The sequence below is a fragment of the Mustela erminea genome, chromosome 12 (genome assembly GCF_009829155.1).
Source record: "Mustela erminea isolate mMusErm1 chromosome 12, mMusErm1.Pri, whole genome shotgun sequence".
Lineage (NCBI taxonomy): Eukaryota > Metazoa > Chordata > Mammalia > Carnivora > Mustelidae > Mustela > Mustela erminea.
In genome coordinates, this window is record NC_045625.1 from 21,777,512 (window position 1) to 21,804,891 (window position 27,380).

The 27,380-nt window shown below is 39.6% G+C and overlaps 1 protein-coding gene across 1 annotated transcript in view; it reads left to right on the plus strand.

Annotated features, from left to right (window-relative positions):
• The first annotated feature begins 1,091 nt into the window (after positions 1-1,091).
• The window catches only part of LPAR1 (lysophosphatidic acid receptor 1), a 201,171-nt gene continuing 174,882 nt past the window's right edge, over positions 1,092-27,380 (plus strand). The window contains exon 1 of the mRNA XM_032306780.1: positions 1,092-1,167. The gene's annotated coding sequence lies outside the window, so the exon portion shown is untranslated. The remainder of the gene's footprint in view (positions 1,168-27,380) is intronic.

Consider the following 27,380-nt stretch of genomic DNA (forward strand, 5'->3'; position numbering starts at 1 on the left):
TATAACTGATAAAAAGATATCTAAAATTTAAACCTATAAAAATATGAAAGATTATATTCTAAAATAATATAATTGAATATTTACATAATCTTGGAGGAAGATGTTTGAAGCATGGTTTCAGACAATGAAAGAAATCACAATGAAAAGAGTATTGGCTTTCTATAAGACATAAAAACATATTTACTATAAAAGAGAAAAATCATAAAAAAGGCTAAAGGACAAGAAAAAAATGGGAATAGAGAAACAAAATGAGAAAACTATTTGGAACTTATATAACGGATTAAAAATAAGAGTGATAACTTATAAGTTTATTAGAAAACATAAACATGGCAACTGATACATGGAAATCAATGGAATATTTGTAATGGCTAAGAAAAATACAAAAAAAGTCTTCACCTTCATTACTGAAGATAATACAAACATAAAATAATGCAAATATATTTATTCGATCTTGTCAAGCTAAGTACCATGGAGAATTATAAGACCCGGTATGAACGTGAATACAATGAAAAGCTCTTACCACCAGTGGGAGTATAGATAGCATAATATCTGGTGTATTTTAGCCACCCTCCAGATATTTGGTAATTGAATGAATATGTATGGAAGTAAACTTTTAGCACTGATTATTAAAAAAGGCTCTGTGAACTCATAGGCAGCATCGTTGACAAGAATGCAACATGGACTTTCTTGCACCTTAACTTCATTCTCTTCTTTAACATGGAGCCAGGCTGGAGGGTGAGGTCACTGCATCTTGCCTTCAGCGACATATATGACATGACCTCTCCAATATGCTAATAATCAGAAAAGAGAAATGTAGTCTTCGGTAAACCTGAAAGTAGTTCTGTGGATATTAGACCTATTGAATCAGAATCCCTACAGGTGAATCCAGAGAATTTGTAAGCTACCCAGCTGACTCTTAGATACTAGATGCTAGAAACATGATGGGAATTAATTAATGTGTAAGGAGGTTTCACATTATGTATAACCTCTGTGCCCCAAGATGTCCTGATAATTCTTTTCATCAGTGACTTGGATGATGACCTAAGGATTGTTCCTTATAAATTTTCAGATATCACAGAGCTGGTGGAGTTCATGAATACCTTAAAAAATTGCATCAAATACAAAGAACTGGAACAATAGATCAAGATGAAGTTTGATGGAATTAAGGTAACGTCATATGCTTTATTCCAATACCACTGCATAAGGGACAAGAAGATAAAGATAGTTTTGACTTAGCAGCACTGATTATGAACAAGTCTTGGGGCTTTAGTTTGACTCAGTTATCAGTCATCTTTGTGCATTAACTGCCCCAAAGGACTAATATGATTTTAGGATACATTCATGTAAATGAAGTAACCAGAATAACCAAGAAAATAAACGTTTATTGTGTGCCAGTCAGTCCACATTAAATGTATTTGGGTTAGGTGCCAAACTCTAAGGAGGTTATTCATAAATTAATCCATATTCAGATAAAATCAACAAGGCTGAAAAAGCAACTTAAAATCATGCATATGAAGATATATCAAAGAGGGATTTTTAGACTACAATAGAATAAACTAACACTGGAGAAGGAGATGCATATATTATTTTTTTTTATTTGCCTTTTTGGCTTATTTTTTGTTTTATTATTATAAAAGTAATATAATTGCATTATTTTAATAATAAAAAATTGAAATTTTCTCACTGCATATGCTTTTAGGCATTGTAGTATTTTAACACATAGAAATAATATCTAGGAGCACTAAGTCTCTGTCAACTGGCTTATGTTTTACACTATTTTCCAGATTTCTAAAGTTGAATTCTTTCATGTTTATTTTCTCAAGAAATGTATAATCATTTTGGCAGGTGAAAAAAGTTCCATTAAGATTTTGATTGGATCTGCATGGAATTTATGGGTTAATTTAGGGAGTTTTCCTGTTCCAAATAAAATGACATTTATATTTCATCTTTCCACAGAGTTCTTCAATTGTAAAATTGAGATATGATTCAAATACCATTAAATTTACCTGCAAAAACTTATGTATAATTCCGTGGATTTTAGTATACTCAGAGAGTTATACAAACATCACCATTAATTCTAAAGCATTTTCATTTCCCTAAAAGATGCTCTCTATCTCACTGAGCATAATGTTCTCAAGGTTCATCCATGTTGAGGCATGTACTAATATGTCGTCTCTTTTTATGGCCAAATAATAGTCTCTTGTGTGTAAAACCACATTTTGTTTATCCATTTGTCAGTTGATGGACTTTGGATGATTTACACCTTTGAGCTATTATGAATAATTCTGCTACAAATATTATATGCAAAAGTTTTTTGTGTGAATATATATTTTAAATTTTCTTGTCATATATCTAGGAGTAGAATATGATTAAATTCTCAAAGAACTGCCAAATTATTTTCTAAAGTGGCTACACAATTTTACAATCCTACCAGCAGTATGCAAGGGTTCTAATTTTCTGTATCTTCACTTGTTATTGTATTTGTTTTTTTTTTATTATAGCCATCCTGTTGGATGTGAAGTGGTATCTCCTTATCATTTTTATTTGCATTTCCTGATGGCTAATGACATTGAGCATATTTCCATGTGCTTTTGGCCTGTTTGTTATCTTTGGAGAAATGTCTGTTTAAATCCTTTGTCCATTTTTCATTTGGGTTATTTCTTGAGTTATGAGAGTGCTTTACATATCCTGGATATAAGTCTCTTATCAGGTATATGATTCACAAATGTTTTCTCCCATTCTGTGGATTTTTTCACTTTCTTGCTAGTGTCTTTTGAAGCACATATGTCTTAAATTTTTATGAAATATAATTTACATGTTTTTTTCTTTTGTTGTTTGAGCTTTTAGTGTTATAGCTAAGAAATCATTGCCTAATCTAAGCCATAAAGACATATACTATCTTTACTCCTGAGAGTTTTATAGTTTTAGCTCTGACATCGAAGTCTTTGATCTGTTTTGAGTTTATTTTTTTGTTTTGTTTTGTTTTGTTTTGAGTTATTTTTGATATGATGTGAAGTAGTGGTCTAAATTCATTCTTTTGTGTGTGAATAGATAATTCTTTTAGCAAGATTTATTGAAAAGTTTATTCTTTTACATTGAACTGTCATGGCACTCAAAAATAAATTGGCCATAAATGTGTGGATTTATTTCTAGACTCTCTATTCTGTTGATCTATATGTCTCTTCCAATGCAAGTGCCATACAGTTTTGATTACTATGGCTTTGTAGTAAGTTTTAAAATTGGGAAGTGTGGGTCCACCAAGTTTTTGCACTTCTTTTATAATGTTTTGGTTATTCTGTGTTCTTAGAATTTTCATATGGTCATTTTATTAATTTCTGCAAAAATAAAAGGCAGCTGGGATTATGTTAGGGATTTCATTGACCCTATCGATCAATTGGTAGAGAATTTCTATCTAACAATTTTAAATCTTCCAATCCATGAATATGGGATGTCTTCCCTTTCATTTAGGTCTTAACTTATTTCAATGATATGCTGTAATTTCCAGTGATCAAATCTTGAACTTCTTTTTAAAAATGTTTTTCCAAATGGCTTGGTCAGTTGGGCTTCCAGCTCTTGATTTTGGCTCAGGTCATGATCTCAGGGTTGTAGGACTGAGCCCTATGTTGGGCCCTGTGCTGGGCATGGAGCCTGCTTGGAATTCTCTCTCTCCCTCTGCACCCTGCAAAAGAAAGAAAAGAGGAAAAAATGTTAATGTCATTAACACTACACATTAAAAAAAAAAAAAAAAGTAATCTCTGCACTCAGTGTAGGGCTTGCACTCACGACCCAGAGATCATCATCTGCTCTATTTCTGAGTTAGCCAGGTGCCTCTTCCCTTTTTAACCTAATATCCATTTCCACAGGACTCTTTGGCACAATTCAGGTCCTTTGCCATGACTATGGTTTACCCACCACAACCAGGTCAATCCTCAGCCAATCATAGATGACTTCAACAGTTAGCCTTCCGCATTCTTTTTCTTGAGTTGCCAAGCCTTGCTGGAAAAAAAAAAAAATCACGTTTGTATTACTTTAAGTCCATAGATGTTAAATCGAACATGGCACTTACTGCCATTTAGCAATTCTTTGCTTCTTTCTAGTCAATTCCTTTTATAAATAGCAGGTTGTATCCTGATTCTACAAGTTACTAGTCTGTATGACTGTGGGTAAGTCATTTAACCTCTCTGATTTTCCATTACTTAGTCTCTAAAATGAGAACGGTGTTACCTACATCAAAAGATTATTTTAAGGATTAAAATAACAATGTATATTGAAGCAATGTATCCCTTGCCTGGCACAGAATACTCAGTTAATGCTTGCCCTTGTTTTAATGGCAAATCCCAAATTTTGCTCTTTTCTTTATGTCCTTTCCCTTGAATCTTCCTTTCTTCCCTATTACCCTCTACTCTGAACAACCGCTTTGACTTTATGGAGAATAGAGGTCAACACTTGTGTATCTTCTGTTTTCCTTTTCTCTCCAGATAGACCAGGAATTGTATTCATTTTTTTGCACTCTGAATGACTAGTTCAGGTTTAGCACATGAAAATATCCAGTGGTTGTTCCATTGGATTTAAAATGTCCTTATTTTTATGTTCATTCCATGAGATTAGGGAAAGATAAGGCGGCAGGAATCACAATGCAATAATACGTTTAGGGAAATTAGGCTAAATATTTGCTTGTGATGGTTGGTGAAAAATAAATCCCCTGGTATTCAAAATCTGCCTGAAGGAGACTTTGAGAATCAGGAAATGTCTAAATGAAAACACTCATTTAGGTCTGATAATTAGCAACATAAACGAAAAACAGATGAATAAGCTGGCTTTATTTGTAAACAACCATTTATGGTCCAAATCATTTCCCTCCTATGACAGAGACTTCCCTGCTCAATATTGCAACATCTCTCAAATATAAACAGTAAAACCAAATGGCTACAGACAATGATCAATGTGTTTTATGATAGCAGTACAGAGGGAGAACAAACATTCCTCTACTAACTAAACACAATCAACCAAGCAAAACCATTTTAACCTTTCTTGGGTCAAGATTAGAGTCTAATGATGTTTTCAACATATACCCAGACCGAATTTTCTATGGCTAATTCTGACATTAAGTTAAACTTCTTTTCCTGAAGTTAGCTTGGATTTAGGAGAGAACATTAGGATGATGTTATTTTCTTAAGGATATTTATTTTTTTGATAAGTGTTTTAAGTTAAGACCTTGATATAGAAATTTGAGATGGGGAATTTTAGCAGAGGAAGCTTATGGATTCAAACTGCATTGAGAAGTCATTTTCTTGAAACCTTCTTTCCCTCAAGAATATCTAGGGATGCCTGGTTGGCTCAGTCCGTTAACGTCTGCCTTCCGCTCAGGTCATGATCCCAGGGTCCTGGGATCGAGCCCCATGTCGGGCTCCCTGCTCCCAGGAAGCCTGCTTCTTCGGGGCGCGTGGGTGGCTCAGTCACTTAAGTGGCTGCCTTTGGCTTGGGTCATGATCCCTGGGTTCTGGGATGGAGCCCCACGTAGTGCTCCCTGCTCTGTGGAGAAGCTGCTTTTCTCTCTCCCTCTGCCTGCCTCTCTACCTACTTGTGCCCTATCTCTCTGTCAAATAAGTAAATTAAAAATCTTTTTTAAAAAAGAATATCTATTTTATTTGTGTTCCCCCAATGGGGAGTATATAGACTTTCAGAAGCTGCTGATGTTCGTGGGGTTTGAGAACAGAAAAGGTCTCTGGTAATTTCTGAGATGTGAGTACATCAACAAAGTGAAATCAAACTGGTTGTGAGTCAAATACTCTGCCCTTTAGGGGTTCAGGATAATTCAAAGATTATGTTCTACACCAAAGTTCATGTGCGATTGCAGTAATAAATTTCTAGAATTGCTTACATAGATTTAATGGGTTTTCTGCTTTTGTAGTAGAAAAACTGGGACACACTCATTTCTTTTCTGTGACTCTTTTCCATTCAATCAATACCTGTAATATTTCTTTTTCTTTTTATTAATTTCTCATATTTTTCAAAAAGAACCACCCGAGATTGAGAAGGAAACATTGCTATAAGCTCAAATTGACACGATTTATTAATGTTTAAAGTTGTGTTATATCTAGCCTTGCATTCATAATGATGGTCTATTAGTTAGGATTCTAAGTAAAGGAAACCAAACTCTAACTTAAGCAAAATGCAGTTGATCCTTGAATAGCGTAGGAGTTAAGTGTGGTGATCCCCGCTGCACCCCCCAGGGAGTCAGAAATCTGTGGTGACTTGATTCCTTCAAAACTTAAGTACTAATAGCCTGCCTTTGACTGGAAACCTACTGATAACACAAAGAGCCAATCGATACATATTTTGTATGTTGTATATAGTATGTACTATAGTCTTACAGTAAAGTATGTTGGAGGAAAAAAAGTTATTAAGAAAATCATAAGGAAGAGAAAATATTTACCATACTTTACTATATTTATTGAAAAAACATTCACATGTGAGTGGACCTGTGCTGTTCAAACCCATGTTGTTCATGGGTCAACTGTAGGTAGACTTGTTTGAAGGATTCTAGGGAATCATATAGGATTCAAGGGTAATATGATACTGTGTTTCAGGAATAGACTGGTAAAGAGGTGCTTTATACATCTTCTTCTCCATTTTCTCCCAGTTTTCACTATACATCTGCATTATTCTTGACCCTACCTTTACTGGCTTACTCAGCACTTCAGACCATATAGATGGACAGGTAAAAAAGGAGGGGGTAATTCTTAGAAAAGCTATTGGTTGGGCTGTCGGAACAGTGTGTGTGTGTGTGTGTGTGTGTGTGTAAATTTATATTTATAGTATATATATGTTGACTATAAATCATTATAAAAATAATTTGTAGACATATCTTCATACAATAAATGCCACACATTCTAAGTAGATCATTAGTTTAGACCTTGTTATCTGAACACATGGTCACATAAGCTTTTTTTGTTCATGCATTTCTGTACTGATGATTCTGCCTTCCCACTCCCATACCCATTATCTACCCTCTCTGCATTCTTGTTTATCCCAGAAGCCTGATTTCTTCCCAGTATATCACCCGGGGTTCGTTATCTGACTTACAACCAGATTAAGCTGATGGAGATCAGTCGTGGTATGTGAGAGATATCAGAATATTTATTCCTGAATTCTTCCTGCTTCAGTGCTACGTCTTTGGCAATAGCTGTGACTGTCCATGAGTACAGCTCTCTACTGGTGACTCTGCTTACTGGGATCCAGTAACACTGTTTCCTTCCCTTGTCTCTCAAGCCGAGTGGTGTTAATTTCAAGGTACCTCAACATTTATTAATACTGCCGATATATTTGTAATGGCGTTTTCATTAAAGTCTCCTAATATGAGTTACTGGGGAGAATTCTGTTTACTGTTGGGACTTGGGTGTTTGGCACAAAAAGTAGCTCCAGAGTCAAACCTTCAGCATGGGAATTCTTGAGCAAGATTGCTATCTTACTTAGGGAAAATAACTTCTCAGCTTGAGTGTACCGTGCAATGAGAAAATGGTAAGATACTGTATGTAGTGGTATTACTAACGTGGATTACGGAACTCACCATCAGTGGTATCTCTGATTCCAGCTGCTATTGCAAGTGTGATGTTTCTGCTGGAGAAAAGTAACACATTCCATGGTGTTTAGTGAGATATATGCCTGCCAGACGGTGGGAAATAAACTCTAAGTCCCAGCAGGTCTGGGACTTAGAAAGAAGAGGATTGGTTTATGAAATACGTGGATGGACCTCACAGAATGGCCAAAGAGTGTGGAGATATTTGTATCTCATCAGGTAGCACCCGCTGTAGAGGAATATCTCAACAGTCAGGTGGACAAGATGACCCATCCTTTGAATATCAGTTTCTTTCTCCCAAATGGCTTATTTGGTGGGCTTTTGTACAAAGTGATCATACTGGCAAGGATGGAGGTTATGCATGGACTCAGAAATGTAGATTTCCTCTTACCAAGATTTATTTGGTGGTTACCCTGATGATGGTCTACCTTGTCAATGAAGGAGACCAATGCTGAAGCCCTGATATGGCACCATTTCTAACACGACCTGCCATCACCATTATGGATGATACAGCAACTTATTTTTAAAGATATACATGCAAATTCCAGGCAGGGATGTGCCTCACCCTGACAGCACTGCTCTGTGGATTTACAAACTGGTCTGTCCATTGTCATGGTATTCCAAACAATATTTCATCCGGCTGGGAATAGTGAAAGAAGCTTCAAAGGTATGTGCCCAAGCAATTCACTAGTATTACTATGTACCTTTTCCTAGAAGCAGTGAATGACCTAATGAAGGGAGTTGGGAGACAAAACCCTGCCCTATTAGGAAATTATCCTATGGGATACAGCATATACTTTAGATCAGCATGAATATTTGATCACATAATTCTTTAGGCTCCTAAACCATCTGGTCACTGTTTCTCTCAGACCCACGAGACTAAGCTTACTCAAGGCTACCCCCTCAGCTGATTCGAGGATTCTTCAGGAACTTTTATTCATGTAGACTAAAAAAATCATGTACCTGAATACCTCAAGTGCCATATATTGATCACAATCAATAATAACAGTCTGTTAAAAGTTTTTAGTAGAATGACCAAAATAGTGCTAACATTTTTTTTTAAAGATTTTATTTATTTATCCGACAGACAGAGATCACAAGTAGGCAGAGAGGCAGGCAGAGAGAGAGGAAGGAAAGCAGGCTCCCAGCCGAGCAGAGAGCTCAATGCGGGGCTCGATCCCAGGACCCTGAGATCATGACCTGAGCTGAAGGTAGAGGCTTTAATCCATTGAGCCACCCAGGCGCCCATATTTACTAATTTTAAATAAATCTCTTATTAATATGAATTGCCTTCTTAGACCCAATACATGCTTTTTGCCTTTAATTACAATTTGTCTGATATTATATTGTGATAATTGCTTTATTTTTTTCAGATATTAACTTTATATCAATGACTTTTTTATAGCCATTTTTGTATTATTTTTGCTTTGAATTTATTTTGTAGAAATGGAATAGAGCAAAACTTCATTTTCTGACATCTCTGAGAGACTTTTATTTTCTAGGGAAAGTGATTTGATTTACATTTATTATAGTTAGTTTATTTTTTTTTATTTCTGGCATTTTCTGTACTTTCCCATTTGTCTTTTTCCTTTCATTCTCTATCTTTTGCTCTATGGACTGTGTTTTCTTTGCTTTTAACTTTGCAGTGCTTTGGAATATTATGAGTGATTGTCTTGAAATTTTTTATCCTGTTCTCTAATCAGAGAACAGAGTAGTTGAGCTCAGAGAGTTGAGCATGAAACCGTGTGCCCCCTCCCAGTATTTTGCTTCTTTTTCTCCCTTGTGTTCGCTCTTTGTACAGAAATCACATGAAGGTAGATATTAATCTGAATTTTTCTAAAAACTGCACCTGGATTGTTTATATATTTGGAAGTATGAATTTCTTGCCTCCACTCATGATAGGCAATTTGGTTATTATCATTTGGATGTAATCACTGAGTGTCTTCTGGCATTTTTGTGGGCAGTGGGCATATGTGAAGTTATCAGGTAAGATAAAGAAGGACCACAGAGAATCTAAAAACATCTTAAACGCTACAAATAAGGAGAAAGGGGGGGCATTGGGACCATGGAAAATCTCATCAGCAAAGGACAATACACAACGGGCATGTTCCTGCAGTACAAGAAAAAGATGATGACGAGAAAGAAAATAAGAGTTGTAGAAGGCAGAGCCAGAGATTTCTCACAGGTGAAGCCTGTGTTCCTGCAGAAGAGCCCCAGACAAGTGGAACAGTGGGAACAATTCAACTGCAAGATAGAAACCTGTTCCTGAGCGAAATTCACTGCATAACGTCAAACACATTCTGGAAACACTTTTTTTTTTTTTTTTTGAAGATTTTATTTATTTATTTGACAGGCAGAGATCACAAGTAGGCAGAGAGGCAGGCAGAGAGAGAGGGGGAAGCAGAATCCCTGCTGAGCAGAGAGCCCAATGTGGGGCTCGATCCCAGGACCCTGGGAACATGACCTGAGCTGAAGGCAGAGGCTTTAACCCACTGAGCCACCCAGGTGCCCCTGGAAACACTTCTGATGATAAAAATGGAGGACAAAAGTCCTGTGTGTTTCTAGGCAGACGAAAGAAGGAATCTAAATGCGAAGGTACTTTCTTGATTTAGTTTTGGTTTGTGATTGGTTTCTACCTTTTCCCCAGTGCCTTTTTAGTAAGAAGCAGATAAGCTAAATGGGGAACTGCTGGCCAGATGTCATTTGTAAGCCGGAAGTATATTATAGACCTTTAAAAAAAAATCAGGCAAGGTTTACTTATTTTGAACTCCCAACTGTTCCAGGTCCGCCATGACTCCCTGTAAGTGGATGTTACTGACCAGCCAGTGATGCTGGTGTTCTTCTACTGTCTCGGCGGTCCCATGGCTTGTACTTCTTTCATTAAGGAGATGCCAGTTTCAAATGAGAAGATTGGGGCGCTGAACTCCAATAGGAGGAGACTCAAACTCTCTTTGCAACGTTGAACAATCCACTAGAAACGGAGAATAGAAATAGACCAAAAAAAAAAAATCTGCTTTTTATATAATTTTCCTAATTCCTGTTGCCCTTATAAAACCTTGTATCTTGGTCCTCTTGAGACACTTGCCACAAGGAATTTCGGGTAGGTCAGCATCCCAGTCACAGGTCAGTAGTTTTAGAATCCAAGTCTTCACCGGGTCTGGGTGTTGAGTATCTTGGAATAGTCGTGGTTCTTCTGAGATTTGAAATGCTGTCCATTGGATGGGAGTCTGCTGACCAAGGAGGCCAGGTTTTGGGTGATTCAGCTAGAGCAGTTGCTGCCAATCATCAATGACTCAGAGAAGATAACTCTTTTCTAGTGAAAGAAAGCAATCAGATCAGATCAAATAAAAAGCTTCCTCAACCCTCTGGGCTATCTTTCCTTGTGCATTTGAGCAGACAAGTTATGCTGAGGGACATGACGGGCGTATAATATTTGTAGGTGGAGATCCAAACCCTATCCCCCCTCTAATACTTGAAAATGTTTTGACATTTCAAACTGCGTGATAGAACCCGAAGGTGATAGGGATCCTTCTGGAACCCTGCTGGGATGCTGCCTTAGGGAAGAAACTGTGACTCAGGGGCACCAAGTTATGAATATGAAAATGTAACCTGCCTGGCCTGAGAGCAGAGTCCTGGGCTCCAGATCTTGCCCTAAAATACTGCACTTAGCCATTCACGTCTCCTCCCGTCCCCTCTGCTTTCTCATCTCTGAAATGAAATGGTTGGTGTTGATTAATATAAAGATCAGTGTAAAGAGGTAAAGCACGTACAGCTGCTCTTACCTAATCATGGAGACAATTAGGAAATTGCTTCCTATGGATTTAGACTTCGCTATTTGTTTGTTTTCTGGAAATGCATGCAGCTGCTTTCTGTCTAAGTCTGTTCTGATTCCACAGTTAATTTTTGGGCAACCCGAAGAGGAAAGAAGTTTGTCTATAACTTACATGGGTAAGGTGACCTGGAGGAACACCCAAAAATGAGCAGCTGTCTGATAGTCACATCAGGACAAGCACAAAAGAAACTCTCTTGAATAAATGTAGAAATTGACTACTAAAAGGGAAGAAGGCTTATGCATATTTAATGTGTCAGTTCTGGTACCACTTTCAATACTGCTGAATATATTTTTCTTCCAAACAATATTTATCAGACACTTAATTTATGCTGGCAACAGAGAGAGAACAGAGTTCCTGCTGGTAGGATAATTAAAATCCAGAGAGTTAGACGAGCAAGTAAGCCAACAGTTGCAAAGCATTGGGATAGGTGCTTGGATAAATTTGTGCACAAGAAACTTTAGTTGTACACAGCACTGCAGTGTGTGAGGGACTGCTTCAGGGGAAGGGGCATTGGGGAAGGCTTCCTGGAAGCAATGATTTCTGAATCTCAAAGGATGAGCAGGAGTCGGTTAATCCAAGGAATGGATGGTGGAAACACACCGATGGGCACCATTGGAAATACGTGAACAGATTCTGACAAGTGTGCTGTAGGAAGCATGGATGGCGTGGGCTGTTTAAATGTCAGGGCGGGTGTCTGCCGGGTCTAGGGTTTAGTAATTGTGTACTGAGTGATTGAATGAGAGATTTAGTCCAGAGTCCTGCTAAAGCACAGATAACTCTTTTCTACTGTCTTTTTCCTGATCAGCCTATCATAAATCTGTTAAAAGAGAAATGAGGCTCATTTACCACAATTCATTTTATGTGACTACAATGGTTGCAGTAATCCCTGATTTGTTTTTTAATCTCCCTCTTGATAAGGGTCAATAATAAAATTCCCCAGTGTAGGAATGTATTAGAATTACATTTTTTCTCACATTTATATTTTCCAGAAATCAAAGATGAAGTGGTTTAGAGATTTTTACCAATAGGCTCTTCTCTCCGTTAAGTCGTATTGAATAACCACCTCCCCTTAGCCAACAGATTCCTCTGTGTTGATCAGAATTAGCTTCCAGAAATGGAATACTTTTGTAGAATCATGAAAAGTGTGGCTCTGAGAATGAAACCAAACTTAGCTTTGAAGCCTAGTTCTCCCGCTCACTAGCTATGTAACCTTGGGTAAGAGTAGTAAATGTGACATGTGAAAGCAATGATGAATTTTCCCTTTCTATTCCCTCTGTGTAGATAGTTCCATAGATGTCCTCTTCTTTTTTTTTTTTCCCACAAAAATGAAAAATTTTTAAAGGGATAGTTTTTCGCAGTAGCACCATCTCAAGGTTTCATTTTTCCGTATCCACTTTAATTCTTCTGTGTACTCGGATCATTTATTACACTACCCACGTTCACACTAGCACCCGCTGCTTGGATCACTTTATAAAGTGTTTCAGTGAGGAATGTTGAAATTTGTTTGTTGGAAATTTATAAAAAGTTCAATAAATCTAGAAACCAATGTAGAAGTGAATTTCAGACTGATTGATAAATCACTCTGTATGGATTATGGAAAGGTCTGATCATGGTTCTATACTCTGCACGTATAGCTACATAATATTCTTTATAACCCACAAAGTCAATATCACTGTACTCTTTTTACAAATGGAGAGATTATGGCTCAGAGGGATTCAATAGCTTATCCTAGGTTGTATCTACAAAGTGACCGAGCTGGGATTCAAAGCCAGGTTTTCCCCCATAGAAGCATGACACATTCTATCTGATGATATTCGTTCTTCTTATGTTTTATGCCGGGACAGTTCATGTGAATTCAGCATAATTAGCTTTATTCCTAAAGGTTCCCGTGGCGACAGCAAATGACCTCTATCCCCCACTAAGAGAGTTAATAGATGCTCATTAGGTGCCATAGTTGCTTCACATAATTTTTTTCTGTGCAATAAATCGTTACCAATACAGCGGAAGCCTCATCTTTTCTTCTCCCTCCCTCCTGAGAGCTAGTTAGTACCTTGAAGTTCTCACACAGGTTTTAAATCTTTTACCACAAACGCATGTCTGTAAATATAGTATTTAATTATGAATAATATACTCAATTTCTCATAGATGTTTTCATATTTAAAAGAAGCAGATATCATTTCAAGATGAACCAATAAAGCCGATGTATCACTTAACAAAAATGTGGGAGGAAAAAAATCTACCCAAAAAATGCATTATATTTAAAACAGATGCGCTAGTATCTGAACTGATTCAAAGAAAAGAATATTTTTAAATCACAGGGTGAAAAAAGGAAAAACGGTCACTGCAAAAAAATTTGTGTTACTTTATATTTCAGGACAGAGAGATGTTAAAATAGTTACTTTGGTTAAAACTAATCAAGTATGGAAAAATTGATACTAAAGGAGGAAATGGAATAAAAAGAAACCCAATGAGGCTTTTATACCCTTTGCATCCTGCAGACCATAAGATTTCCTGGCATGTTAGTTAAAGGCTCCATAATTGGAGAGCTTGCTGATGAAACAAATTAGTACAGGGCATTTCTCCTTTGTCTTATTAAACTTCCTAAATCATGGAATCTAAATTATACATGGAGTTGCTCTGTCCAAACAGACTCTCCTGCTTCTCGAGTAATTGAAAGCACCTGGATGTTTGCCCCTGGCCCACAACATCTGGGAAACATCCATCTTTTTTGTCCCCTGCCCCCAAAATATATATACACACAAAAAAGCAAATATCACTATGGTCTCCCAGGTAGATTTTTAAATTTTCCCTTATTCAACATTTTTTTTAAAATTTTATTTATTTATTTGACAAACAGAGAGAGAACACAAGCCTGCAGAGTGGCAGGCAGAGGGAGAGGGAGAAGCAGACTCCCTGCTGAGCAGGGAGCCTGATGTGGGGCTCAATCCCAGAACCCTGGGATCATGACCTGAGCCGAAGGCAGCAGCTTAACCCAGTGAGCCACCCAGGCGTCTGCCCTTATTCAATTTTTTGTTGAATTAGTTTGTTGTTAAATGATGCCATTGACATAGCAAAATAAAATCAGGGTGAAGGGGAGCATAGTTTAAGCTTGCTGGCAATTCTCGTAGGTTTTTACCTGGGCCGTATGTTTACCCTGACTTCACGTCTATGCCAGGACAATGGCATTTCAGGGTTATTTCACTTGGTTTTAGGATTCTTCCGTGGCATGCAGCCTCTGGATAATAGCCCCCAGGAGCCAGGAAAATTAGGAAGGAACTCAGGTGAGTTCTGCCTTGGAAGTTGAGACATTTCCAGGCCATTAGACTTCTGTATCCAAGGGAGCGCTTTCTAGAGCCCTAGGACTATTTAATTCTCCATGATGGGTCCCAGTCCTGACTTCTTCCTACCTTTTAGCTTGTCGGGTCCTTCTTTTGAAGCAAAGTGGAAGCAATTACTACAGTTGCAGGATAGAAAGGATCTTAAAATTTACGGGTCTGTAAATATTTTGATTGTTTATTAAAAACATCTATAGAATTTGTAGCAGGAATAACTCTTCTATACTGAAGCCATAAAGCACTGAGTTTCAACTAAGTATTTATACGAATATAAGTATAAAGTTCGGAATGCTGTAGAACAATCCTGTCACCATTTTAGAATACTTAGGCAGAAAGGAAAGTAAATCAGTTGTTAAACACTTAATCAATATTTAACTTGGCATATGTCCAACAGATATGTTTGAGATTGCTGTCAGTAAATATGGCTTTAGGAATAGTTTCCAAAGAGATCGATTTTTAAAAGTGGTTTTGAACAGCAAAAGAACAGACTTCAAAAGAAAAACCTCCCTGCACAATTGGTAAGCTTTTTAGCAATGTAAACAGAACTCAAGCTTTGAAATCAAACAAAAAAAACTAAAAATACATCAGAAAGAGATTTACATTAGTTTCAGGTGTGTAACATAGTGTTTCCACGAGACTGTAGGCTATGCTGCGCTCACCCCAGTGGAGCCATGATCAGTCACCACAGGGGGCAATTACAGTATCATGGACTGTATTCCTTATGGCCTTTTATTCCTGTGGCGTATTCATTCCATAACTGGAACCTGTACCTCCCGCTCCCCTTCACCCATTTTGCCCATCCCCCTACCCACTTTCCTCTGGCAACCATCAGTTTTTTTCTCTGTTGGTCTCATTCTGCTTTTTGTTTGTTCATTTGAGATTTTTGACTCCACATATGAGTAAAATCATATGGCATTTGTCTTTCTCAGTCTGACTTATTTCAGTTAGCGTATGTCCACCCATGTTGTCATAAATGGAATGACCTCATCCTTTTATATGGCTATGTCATATTCCATTGTATGTCAAATAATTTTTCTTTTTATCCTGAATATTTGTCCCTAGAAGGATATGTGCATATTTGTGAGAGGTGTTATCTGCACAGGCAGGATTTCCAAATCTCTGCAAAAATCATCTCCTTCATTGGTCTGTCATGGTCATAACCACCCCACCCCCCGCTCTGCTGAAGTTCTTGCCTAGTATCCTTATAACTTAAAACTTCTTCGGTGAATTAGACAATTGATGAGAAAACATTAGACTAAAACTACCTCACATTAGACTGAATCCATTGTGTTTTGGAACTTTTCCACTGTTCCCTTGTACTGAATTCTTGCCTCCTTGTTCTTCAGATCCCAACTTGAGGACCTTCTCCATGAAGCTCTAGTAACACCCTCACATGCTTCCTTTGCACGCCTCTCTCAGTTTGGTGGATAAGCTGCTTCTTCCAGGCTACCTCCACATGTACAGATCTTAATTGCATGTTATGACCAGAGTTAGTTACTGACACACTTGTAAAATATACTGTGAGATTTTTGAGGAAAAAAAATATTTTTAGCCTCAAAGCATTGCAAAGAACCTGTCATATGGTGCCCTCAGTAGAATCCATGCTTGATGAGTAGCTAATGGGAAGGTGAAGAAAATTCCTGGAGCCCCTGTGTAGCCCATCAGCTTAGCTGATCATGGCTCTGGAAGGATTACTTCAAAATCAATTTGAGAGGAATGGGGAGTGGTTATTTAATCAGTAGAGTTTCAGGTTTCCAAGGTGAAAAAGTTCTGGAGATTGATTACACAACAATTTGAGTGCTAAGGAAGAGGACATATGAACCCAAGAAAGCATAGGTGACCTAAAGATCTCTCGACTGTGTCAGGTGGAGGTAACGGTCATGTTAACTGACTGTTCCAACTTTTGGTACCTACCTAGTGTTTTGCAGCATAAATCTTGCTTGATTTTCTCAGCAACCCTGGGAATGAACACATTGTTTATTCTTTATTTTAAAGACCAAAAGATGAAGATGAAAAGAAATGAAGTGATATGTGTGACTTGAGCTGGGGATCTGCTGGGCTGAGCTGCTGAGGTTGGCCGTCAGATGTCTTGTGTGAACCATACAACCACTCAGTCTCACCACGACTTGTCCCATCTACCGTGCACTAGGCTCAGAGGAAGGCACCTGTGCCCACTTTCCACAGGGGCTGTCTGGTGGCTGGTCCAACAGGCAGCTTATAGATCACTCCAGAGCAAATAAGAGAAGAAGACTTTGCTCTCAGAGATGGCAGTTGTTCTTTATCAGGCCCAGAGTTCTCTGAAGCAGCTAGTCCTTTTGGTGGTAGACAAATTGAAATCTGTGGTGCAATCCTCTCTCCATTCGTGTTCCCTCGATGCTATGAACAACGTAACATGGGCCCTGGTAGGTCATGGGAACCTGAATGCTGCTTCATCCTCTTCCCAAGGACCTGCCCAGTGAGCTAGCTTCAACCATGTTGACTTGTATCATATTCTAGAGTGGGAGTTCTCAATTGTTTGGATCTCATGACCTCCTCAAACTCTTAAAAATTGGGGCACCTGGGTGGCTCAGTGGGTTAAAACCTCTGCCTTCAGCTCAGGTCGTGATCCCAGGGTCCTGGGATCGAGCCCCACATCGGGCTGTCTGCTCAGCAGGGAACCTGCTACCCTTCTTGTCTCTCTGCCTGCCTCTCTGCCTACTTGTGATCTCTGTCTGTCAAATAAAAAAAATCTAAAAAAAAAATTTATTTAGGAGCCCAATTAGCATTTGTTTCTATGGGTGAATTTACCACATTTAGAAAGTAGAACTAAGACAATTTTATTAACTGTTTATTAAGTCACTTAAAAGTAAAGGTAATAAGCCTATTACATATTCACATAAATAATATATTTTTATGAAAACATTGTACTTTATAGTAAAAATTTAAATTATGTATTAATCACTTAAAATAATGATATCTCATATGTGTTACTCTAAGGAGTATTTTAATAAAAAGCTATATTTTTAAAGACAAAACATTTAGTGAAAGGAGGGTGATTATTTTACATTTTTGCAGATCTTTTAGTGGCTGGCTTCCCAGAAGACAGCTGGATTCTTGCATCCATTGCTGCAGTCATTCTGCTGTGATATGTTCTTTTGGTGAAAGTATAGGAGGAAAACCAAGCCACGTGTGGATTAGGAGTTGGGAAAGGGAGGAGTAAATTAGCAGCCGTTTCAGGACATTTTATTCTCCTTTGACATTGTACCAAATGACAAGTGGTAGTTTCCCTTTCTTTCTTAGAAATCAATAAAAAAAAAAATCATTTCAACAGAAAACTCTTAATATCGTTCTCCACCTCAATGTCCTGGCTAGTCTCACTTTAAATTTTTGACCATAACCCTCAGGTGGGCCCGGGGGGGCTGCCTAGCAATCCTCCTCCACTCTCCGCTCAGTTTTTCTCCCTCCTTTGGACCTCTTGCCTCTCACTTCCCTGAGACCATTGCAGTCAGGACGGAGCTTCCATATCTTGGGCTTCTTCCAAGGTTACCAGCTTGCCTCTGTCTCCATATACTCCACCTTCCTTTCTGTTGCAATGGATTGTCTATGATCCTAAAGGCAGTCTATCCACCTATGCTCTGGAGCACAGCCATTATTACAGAAATTACCCCTTGACAAGTGATAGTTTCTTTTTCTTCTTCTTCGTCTTTTTTTTTTTAAGGCTTTATGTATTTGAGAGCAGGTGAGCTTGATTGGGGGAGGGGCAGAAGGCGAGAATCGCAAGTAGAATCTGCACTGAGCACAGAACCTGACCCCGGGATGGACCTCGTGACCCTGACATCATGACCTGAGCCAAAACCAAGAGACAGATGCCCAACCAACAGAGCCACCCAGGAGCCCCAGCAAGTGGTAGTTTCTTAAAGATGAGTTGCATTGTGAAATCTGAAACTGTATCAAAGAACTTTCATTCTCAGCTTCAAGAAAAGTCTGTTGGTCTATTTGGTATTTTGAATGGATTTTTTTGCCCATTATATTACACTTGGTTCACTAAGTTATAGAGATCTTTAAAATGTTGATATATTTTATTATATAACATCAAAGCATCCCAATCGTTTATTTCAGCACTGGTCTCAGAAAAACAATTTTAGCAGCTTAAAGATAGAAACATCCCTAAGTACTGGAAAGCTGTCAGTTTCATGATACAGGTACAAATTTTCCAAAATTGTGATTTTTGCTCAAAAGCTTAAATTTTATAATTGGCAACAAATACTGTCCATATGATAGAGTCAAGGGATGGATTTGCTTTTAAATTTTCTGTCAAACACCCAAATCTGTATATGAGTATTTGTCTTTCAGCTTCCTTTCAAGGAAAAATCATGCTTCATGAAAAAAAAAGTACCTAGTTTAGCTTAAAATTCAAAATTGCATAAGCATTTTTCTCTGAGACAAACATGTTACTTTGTTATGCATTAACTTTATGCATACTGCCAAATTCATCAGACAGAATATAAAAAAGAATCCAGTTAATGAAAGTTACCCTTTTTACTGGTTCATCCAAGACATTTTTTTTTAAAGATTTTTTATTTATTTACTTGACAGAGATCGATCACAAGTAGGCAGAGAGGCAGGCAGAGAGAGAGAGAGGAGGAAGCAGGCTCCCTGCCGAGCAGAGAGCCCGATGCGGGACTCGATCCCAGGACCCTGAGATCATGACCTGAGCCGAAGGCAGCAGCTTAACCCACTGAGCCACCCAGGCACCCCATCCAAGACATTTTATTTTATTTTATTTTTTAAAAAGATTTTATTTATTTATTTGATAGAGAGATCAGAAATAGGCAGAGCAGCAGGCAGAAACAGAGGAGGAAGCAGGCTCCCTACTGAGCAGAGAGCTGGATGTGGGGCTCGATCCCAGGACCCTGAGATCATGACCTGAGCCGAAGGCAGCGGCTTAACCCACTGAGCCACCCAGGCGCCCCCCATCCAAGACATTTTAAAGTGAAACTGGCTTTCCCTCTTTTGAATGTGTGGCAGTAGAGAGTAGAGTGACTGCTGGCCCATGAGTACATGTTTGTTGTCCCTGCCTTGACTTGTGCCAACAATTTTACCCACCATTGCTTTCGTCCCATCAGTCCAAATAGGAATGTAGTGAAAAGCACATGATATCTTAGTATTATAAAAGGAGTTTTGACCTCTGGATCTCCTGAAAGGGTCTCGGGGACTCTAATGCTGAAATTTTGGGGAAGACAAAGACTTCCATGTCCTTGGAAATCTCCCCAATGCCGACACAGAGCGGCAACAAGATATTAGATGCAAAAGCACAATGAAGGCTCCCCAGAGAACTTAGACTTACCACCTACTGTTGGGAGTATTCTTTATTCCTAGCTGAGCTAAGTTGCCAGGAACGGGAAAGTGAGCTCCTGATAAAACCTTTTTTTCAGGGCCTGGGAGGATGAGGTAGGAGCTGCAAGAGGTATGTGGTTTGGCAAAGTCCCCACAGTAGAATGGGCTAGGTTGTTCCCATGCTTCTGAAAACCCAGAGGACAAGGGATGTCAGAGGTTGCTTTGCCTTGGAACTCTTCCATCAAAGACTTTGTAGCTCTCTGTAGCCCCATTTGGCGATTACAGACCCATCCCTTTATTTGTTAGTCCTACAGAACAACTCTTCCTCCATCCCACCTGCGCTCAAGGGATCAGCAGGAGCTAAATGCTGGGTGGGCTTCCCATGCGCTTGCGGTCGGTCCTGGGCTGCTGCTGCAGATGGCTAGCAGGGTCCCTCCCAGGCTCCTAGTGGCCTCCCTTGAAGAACAACACTCTTATGATTATAGGCTACATTTGCTTCAAAGCAAAGGACACATGACGGAAATGGGAGAAGCCAGGTCTGATCCCCTTTGGAATGGGAATGCTGGTAGCGTATTAGAAGTTCTGTTTGTGTTGAGGGTCTCTTTGTGGTGTAATTCCGATGTTGTCTTGACTTGATGGCTTAGGATTCACCTTTCTTGGGTCTGCTAACTTGTTTACTGTTCGTCTTCCTGCATTTTTTAGCTTCCCCAAATCTGTGTTATTGTTTTACTCTGAGTCAGCTCTGGGAGGGTGACAATGGACCCCTTCATCTGGTGTTAGGATACTCTATTGGTCATGGTCCATACCCCGACAAATTTGTTGTATTCTGTAAATGAGTACCTGGGCCACTTTAAATAGTTGTAAAGTTTGTCCATTTGACAGACAAAGGCGCCTAACCCAGAAGTAAATGGTGGTTGGCCTCTAGCCAGGCTCTGTTCATTGAGCTGTGCTCCCACAGGGCTGAATCTGCCCTGAGTAGGCATCTTTTTCTGATGTCCCCACAGAAGTGTTGTCTTTCTCTACCTCATACAAAGATACTTTTATAGAGGCTAGTGGCCCTATGGGGACCCACATTGGCCCATCCTGGGTCCTTTGGATGATGTTTTTCCTTCATGACCTGTTCATGTATGTTTTCCTTGGAAAGGCCATCTGTAAGGCCTTCCAGAGACAAATCTTATTGTTTGTGTTCTTCTTGCCCAAAGGAACAGGGCCCTGGAGGAGTGGGCCAAAAGCTGTACTTCCTCCCAGCTGGACAGCTGGACTTTCTTCCTTCTCCACCAGCTAAGTTGCAACAGCTAATTTCTACCAATTAATCTTCTTCCTGTATCTACATCTAACGCATACCCTTGTACTCAGCAAAAGGAAGGTTTTTTGTTTTTTTTTTCCTTTGTGAACATGGGAAGGAGTATCTGATCAGCCAGAGACCAAGACACAGCTGGCCAGCACCAAGCACTCACCGGGAGACCATGTGAGTGAGGACATAAATGCAGTTTTGTGGATCACAACCAGATGACCCAGACTATGGCAAGGTCATGCACAGTCCTAGCAGCGACGACTCCTGTTGCTGCTACAGTTCCTGTTGTGCAACCCTTTGTCCAGAGCTGCAGCATGCAAGCAGAATCTGAGTCAGGCGTGTCTTTCTTCGCCCTGCTCCTTCACGTCAAATAGTGCTCTTAGCCCTCTGCACTTGCTAGTTCCGAAGTGCCTCCAAGACCCTGGGCTCCTTTCACCACTTCCTTTATTAAAAAGTCTTTTAAAAAGTGTCTTCTGGGAGTATGGTGAGTTTCCTGCCCTTGGCTGATCCCCTCATAATCATGAAATTACAGAACTCTGGCGACAAGGAGAAAATCCTGTAAGCTTAGAGATAGAGGAAGGGACGCGTTGGGTGAAGATGTTGGCAGTGAATGATTTTGGTTTTCTTAACAGCAACCAGAGGAAGCCAGAGATTCATGGAGGCTTTTCTTACAAGCTCTGAATGAAAATTATTTCCGACATGGATTCTATACCCAGGAGAGAATCAGTTAACTATGAAATAGACTGAAGATGTTTTCAGATGTGCTGGGTCTCGGGGGATTTACCATCAAAACATCATTTCCTAGGACCTTACTGAAGGAGATGTTCCACCACAGTGAGAGAGTAAATAATAAAAAGGAAGACATGGGGCCTGGGAAAGGTAAGGGAACATGGAGGTAAAGAGACTTCTCAGGGGAAGGTCCACAGGAGATCCCAGGACGGCAGCTGTGTAGCTGGTCCAGGGAGCCATTGAGCTCATGGAAACACGTCAGCTAGCTCCAGGAGATAAGGCTCCAAAAGAAGAAATTAATAGATCACTTCTCGGCCTTTTGGCTAAGACCAAGAGTAGAAGAAATTAATAGAGTCTCGAAAGGAGGTTTAGACCATGGAGAAGAATTTGAAAATGTCTTCGTAGTAACTATATAGCAAACAAAACAAAAAATGCAATTATTAATACTGTGGCAGGTAAAAGTTGCTTAAGAATGAAATAAGTAAGTATAGCTCCACTTCCTGGCTTAATTGCAGGTAATGTCAACACTGTCTGTTGATCTAAGTGCAATTAATACATAAACATATCATGAGTACAGAGAGATAAGATACGTGTGATTGCATGTGTGTGTGTGTTAGCGATAGTAGTGATGGTGGAAATGGGAAGAGATGCAGAGGTACCAACCAGACAATAGATAACATCTAAAACTGAGAAACCAAGAAGTACTATAAACATGCTATCGAGATATATGAAAGTAAAGAATCAGCTGAGAATTCTTTATAGTGTTTGTTTTTGGGCAGCGGGACATGGGAGGGATCTACGATACAGAGCATTGCTGTTTTTGTTTGTTTGTGATTTATTTTTATCTTTGTAACAAACCTTATAAAGTTCTGTGCAGGGATAATTTTGAAAAATATGAAACTAAATTTAAAAATATGTTAAGAAAACATATTTATAGAGAGTATATTAATGGAAGTAATTTTGATTTTAATAATTTTGTTATAATACAAAAGTAGGGCACAAATTGTATGTCTAGTATAAGCTTATTCATTAAAAAAATAACAAAACCCAAACCAAATCCTAAACATGGGGGGAAAAAAAGATGTAAGAGTGATGGGATTCGTGTAATTTTTTTTTCCTTTTCTCAAATTTGCCTTATTAATTAATAATCCTTCATAGGACAAAAACAAAAACCATTAACAAGTGGATCTGAAACCAGAGAGCAGAAAACCCTGTCCCCCAGCTGCTCTGGGCCCACTCGAGGGCTCTCCCCAGATGGCACACTCAGCGCCCAGACTGCTCTGGTCTCAGAACCGCAGATGAAAATCCTATTTCCTTCCAGGGCACGGTCAGAGCTCTCCGTTTTCTAATCACACCTCTCTTACCCTTGACCGTGGTAGTTTGTTTGTAGTTGTGTTTCCCAAAAAAAAAAATGTCCAAGTCTTAATCCCAGGTACTTGTGAATGTGACTTTATTAAGAAGTAGGAACTTCATGTATGTTGGGAAGGTAAGCATCTCAAGAGGAGGTCGTCCTCACCTCAGGGTGAGTCCTGAGTCTACTGATTGGTGTCCCTATAGGAGAAAAGAGGATGGAGTCTCCCGTGAAGGTTTGAGATGGAGTGCTGCCCTGCCAGCACTTTGAGCTCAGACTTTGGGTCTTCAGATCTGTGAGACAATAACTCTGTTGTTGGGAACCTCGAAATTCATGGTAGTCTGTGACGGCAGCTGTAGGAAGCTTCTACAACAGGCTAATAATGCTGATGGAGAAGAAACAATCCTCAGAGCTCGCATGGTTCTCAGACACTCCTCTCACTGGCCCATCACCTGCTGTTTCTTGGGCCCTGCACGGTCCTCAGGGCTGAAGGGGAGACTGCGGAGGTGCAGGCGGCTTGACGAAGGCGCTGTGGTCCCCATGGAAGTATCTGGGCTTCAGCTCATGACCTTGAACAGGCCCCTGAGGGATTGGAAAGATGAGTTCTGTGCTTTGGAAAAAGAGCTCAGGAGCTTGGTGTAGCAGGGAGAATGCATTACAACAGGGACTTGGAAAATGTCAGCAAAGATGGGGGTTTTCACATGGGGAGCTTGGGCCCCTTCATTGAGGTGACTCAGATGGAAGAAACTAGATATATGAAACAGAAAATTCAGTGTGTCTGTTGTTTTCATAATATCACTGACAAGAAAGCCAAGCACAAGAAAATCTTGGCTGGTGGAATTATGCAGAAGACAGCGTGAAACAATGTTGCAAGGCAATGGATTTTTAAAGGTTAGTAATAGCATGCCTAATATTTTCTGAGTCTCCTACTATGTACTACCCCCAGATGCTTTTTATTTGTTATTTCACTAATTCTCCAACAGCCTTATAAAGAGAGAACTGTTATTACCTCTGAATCATGAAAATTTTAGGCTTTGATTTGAGGGAGGTCACACAATTTATAAAGGGCAGAGCTGGAATGTTAACTCCAGAGACTGTGCCCCTTAACCTTTACATACTGTTTCATTCCCCCCGAAAAGTTTAGGTAAGTGGACAGTCGAATGGGCCAGAAATTATACAAGTTTGGGTGAAAGCAGTCACAGTCAGTATGGGTGGGAAAACAGAGGTGAGGCCAATTTCAAAAGTTGTGTCTATAGGACTTGGTGACAAATTGAAGGAGAAAGGAGAGGAGGAAAAAGTGACTTGTCACACAAGCAGAGATATCAGCCATGATTTCTTTTCCTTCTGCTTTTGCAATGTCATATTATATTCAGGATTTTGTGTTTCAAATATTAGGAGTGTTGCAGAATCAACACAGTATAATCTGCCTAAAGCAGTTCACTCCATCTCAGGGTACAATAGACCCCAAGTCCCACCTGAGCCCCACGAAACTCTGTCAGTGACTTCTATAGCAGTGATGATAGACAACTCAAGTGCCCACATGCTAGCTTCTCTCCTGGATGGTTAGACTTCTCCAGAGCCTATAAATCAACATTTTTATACAATGCAGTTGTGTATCATCAATACCCTTAATTGGAAAATAAGCCTGATTTTTTTTTCCCCTACATAACTTCATCTTGGGAAGTCCTTGGCACATGTTCGACATCACATTTGTCATTGCCTGTGTTGGTTTCCAGGCATGCATAATAAAGTATCACAGGTTAGGTAGCTTAAAGAACAGAAATTTATTTTCTCACAGTTGTGGGGGCTAGGAGTCCAGACTGAATGTTGGAAGGTTTGGTTTCTTCTGAGGCCCCTTTTCTTATCTTGAAGGTGGCAGCCTTCCTGTTGTGGTCTTCCACGGTCTTTCTTTTATGCATATCTGTGTCCAAATCTCTTCTGATAAAATACGTCAGTCATACTGGATTACTGTCCAGCCTAAATACCTTATTTTAACTTAACTACCTCTTTAAAGACCTTGTCTCTAAACACAATTACATTCTGAGGTACTGGGGGTTAAAACTTCAACATATGAATTTGGGGGTGGGGGGTGGCAGCGGACCTAATCTCGCCCAAGGGCAGAACCATATTCACACTGTATGATGGGATCCAATCTCACAGGCTGTCTACAACCAGAAGGGAGCCAAAAGTGACTTCACTACAGAACTCTTAGGGAAATAACCTCCCTCTTCCTCACTGTGTGGCCTGTTTCCCAGGGCTAGCTAGGGGTTTCAGTCATTCTTTGGCTTTCTTGCTGGCCATGGGGAAATCTACATCTGATCTTTGAAAGGGATGAGAACATGGGTGGTGGACATTGCAACCATTTGTTTAGATACAAGTACATGGAGAAGCTGAATGAAATGTTGTGATCTCAGAGGGTGTCTTGGAACTGTCAAGAAACTTTGAAGGTCAGTCCTATGGGGCTCTAGAAATATGCCCCTTGTTCCCCTAGTGCATCTCTCCCTCTGAAAGGTCATCACACATTCATCAATTTGACATCGTGGAAGAGAGATTTCCTCCAATCTTGTTTTTCCATATACGTGGTGCAAAGTGCATTTTGTAGGAGAACTCTTGTGGAGGTATGTATAGATCTCTTAAAAAAACAAAGAAGGGGCAAGTGTTTTGCTACTTTTTAATTAAAACATCTATTTTCAACTAATTGGTTTCAAATAAAACAAAACACTATAATAATCTTCTATTGTTTAAGCTCCCCCCCACCCCCGCATGGAAGGTTTCTTCTACTTCCTTCTTCAGTGAATGGCCTTCTGTATTTACCTCACCTGTGACCTTCAAAACTGAAACTACTGTCTAGAATTTTCTCTAGAGTTTCACGAGTCTACTGCCACTCGAGTTTCCTCGAGTTTTCTTGCCACTTGACAGCTTATGGGCCTTACACTCAGTATATACATTCAGTAGATACAAAACTGAACTCCGTAGTGTCCCTCAGAAATCTGCTCATCCCTCTAGGTGCCCTGTCTTGGTTCATGAAATTTAATCACCCAATGCCTCAAAGAACTTGGAGGTTCATTTGCTTTCTTCTCACCCCGCATCTTCCGCATCCAGACCCCAAGTCCTACCAACTTTTGTCTTCGATACGTTTGTTTCCTGGCAATGCTTTCCTCTTCATTCTCTTGAATTTAGATCCCAACCAAGCCTCGTGCCTTTGCCTCCCTGGGTGTCTCACTGTCTCCCCCATCACTTCCTTCTCCTTTCTTTGGCACCCTAAGCCTATAAAATGAATTTCAACTTTCTTAGCCAAACACTCTAGGCTCCCATTCTAGGCCTCACCAATGATCCAGCCTCCTATCCTGAAACACAACCTTTGCTACAACTATTTATAAACAACTTACTGTTGTTTCACATAACCTGATGTTCCCTGACTTTATTAAGGTCATGTGCGCATGTGCAGTTTGTCCTTCTGGAAAACTCCCATTTCTCTTGCAAGCACTACATCCTTGGGATGCCTTGTGTGGTCCCCTCAGCCCTCAGCCTGGCCTTGGCACTCCTTGCTGTGTGGCTCTTGGCATAGCTTGCAACTCTTTCATTTTACTTTATCAGCTGAACGGGACCCGTTTCCTTATCTGTCTTATGTATCAGAGTTCCAGTTCCTTCTACTCAGGGACAGTTTTATCCCCCTTTGTGCCTCTAGCATCCAGTCCGTACATGACACATAGCAGTCCCCTTAAGTATGCTGAGTCAATGTGAAAATGCTTTGAAAAGTTTTAAATGTGATGGAAGTAGAAGGAATTTTTGACAACGTTGTCACTTAAACATCTGTCATGAGTTATTGTATTATTGTAAGAAGAGTGATGAAATCAGGGTTAGAAGTTTCGAGTGCCTGTCCTGTGTTAGCCTATGGTAGTTAATTTCCTCAGTTGTAAGCTGGGGATAGTGATCGTGTCTA